We start from the raw sequence: 2,490 nt of genomic DNA on the forward strand, positions 1-2,490 counted from the left end.
TCAACAGTTTCGTCTGGGGACCTAATGCGTTGTAAATCAGAGCTGATGAGCATTTAATCTGGTTCCTTGAATTAAATGGACTTCTAGTACATACATATCATCATGGATACATACACCCACATACACGCGTACATATACGCCTCCAAGCCTATAAGCATACACACGCACTCGCGTGTAAACACGTACATAAACACACACGCACCCACATGCACGCGCGTACACACACATACATACAACAGAATATCCGCATGTATACACGGACATTATACGCGTACACACTCACATGTATATACGCGCGCTCATCACTACATACACACACGTATATGCCCACGCCTCTAGGTCTAGGTATAAGATATTAAAGGATGTGTATAAGAACGTATGTAAAGAATCCCGTACTCATGTCTATACGTGCACGCACACACGGCTGTGTGTCCGTATGCGCGTGCACCTATACACTCATATACACACACAGAGACACACGCGCACATGGGTCTAGCTATAAGATATCGAAGTATGCATGTACGTATATACGCGTGCATATGTATGTATGCGTATACACACGTACGCGGACGCTCGTATAGTCAAAAAGTGGATCCGTAGGTAAGTAAATAAACATATATAGAGGTGTAAAGCGATAAGTTATGGGTAAGAATGAGGGTAAGGGTGAAGATTAGAAATAAAAAATACAGTATAAAATAAGAATACAATGTAATAGTTAGAAATGAAATATAAGAATTATAAAATTATAAGAGTTAAGGTAAGGGATGAAAATAAAAATGAGAATAAATGGAAGTAGAATAAAAGTAAAAATAAAATTAAAAATAAAAATAAATGGAAGTAGGATAAAAGTAAAAATAAAAGTAAAAATAAAAATAAAAAAAATAAAATAAGATAAAAGTATAATTTGGTAAAGTTTAACATGAGATGAAGGTGGTTGAAAGTTAGAGGTGTGTGTTAAACGTAGGGGCGGGCGGGGGGAACTGAAAATTGGAAGGGTGGGAAGTGGAGTTTGGCGGTGTACGTTCAACATCCGAGTTAGAAATGTGAAAGGGTATAGATATAGGGAATTAAAGAGACTACATAGGGAGGATATGGGTGTAGGAGAAGAAATATTTAGGGAAAAGAAGTCATATATGGGAGACAAAATTTGTATATATAGGAGGAAAATGCAGGGAACCGTATATGCACATACACACACCCACACACACACACACACACACGCACATGTACATGTATATATATATGTACACATACGTACACGTATGTGCACATACATACGCACACACACACACATACACATATACACGCACATATAGGAAAGCGGGATGTGCTGGAGCCGACAGGTTGCACCGGGTGGGAGGAAATTGCATGGGGGAGTTGGTATAAGACCTAAGCATTGTAGTATTTGAAAGTATTAATAAGTTTATGTATACAGGATGGTTTGAACTCTGACCTTTTGTTAATAAGATTGTGTTTGTCTTTGAATTTCAAGATGTTCAGGAGTTCTACACAACATAGTTGGCATCCTGCTCTATTATTTAAATAAGGTGCAGCTGATCCGATGATGGACCATCTGAGTTTGAAGCCTATGCATTTGTCTTTTAATTCCCAAATTCTTTTAGAGAGGGAGGTGCTGTTAGCCTTATGTCTGTGTCTCAGCGAGGACCGGTGGTTGTAGTATCTGGATTTCCAGGAGGTTGAGCAACCAATATAGGTGAGTGTGTTAAACTGAGTACTCACCTCACATGAGTATATTACGTTTTTCGCCCTACATGCGCCCTGCAGCGGGCACTCTGATGCACATCTGCAGTTGCATTGCATTGCATTATTCGGTCGTGTGCTGCTAATCCCAGGCGGAGGTGTTGCAATACGAGTGGGGGCGTTGGTATCCTCCTGGTTGTTGATGGGTGTAGTATTTCCTCTGTTGTGTTGGCGGGTGTTATTACTAACTGTTTGGGTAGTATGGCTGCCAGTCTGGTTATATTGTCTACTGTCTAGATGAGGGGGGTTCTGTTGGTCGCTATGGTTTGCTCTTGATCTAGCTGTTCTAATATTAATATAGTTATGTTTAGCTATGAGGCAGCTCATGTTGGGCAGGGTAGAGTAGGAAATCCTAATAGTTTTGTTGGAGAAGATACTTCTATACTTGTGGGTGGGTGGGAAGTTGTTGGAAATTATAGAGAATATTCTCTTACATAACTTACCCCTAACTGCTAAGTTGAAAGGTATGTTGAACCATATATATTTGCGTAATCTGCTATTATCCCTTCTATTTCTCCTAATAGGATCTATATTGCTCTCGTCGGGAGGGTTACTTTTGTGTGCTATTCTATTAGTTCGCCTATTTCCTATACGTTGTTTGGAGTTTAAATTAGAATTATCGCTAGTGTGAGTTGAGTGCTGAGTTCGATTATAAATGGGAGTCTTATGGCCGACGGACGCTCCCGGGTGGTCTACATATGATATTCTCTGGTTATACCCGGCACTATA

Source organism: Octopus sinensis, linkage group LG4 (assembly GCF_006345805.1).
Source record: "Octopus sinensis linkage group LG4, ASM634580v1, whole genome shotgun sequence".
Taxonomy (NCBI): Eukaryota; Metazoa; Mollusca; class Cephalopoda; order Octopoda; family Octopodidae; genus Octopus; species Octopus sinensis.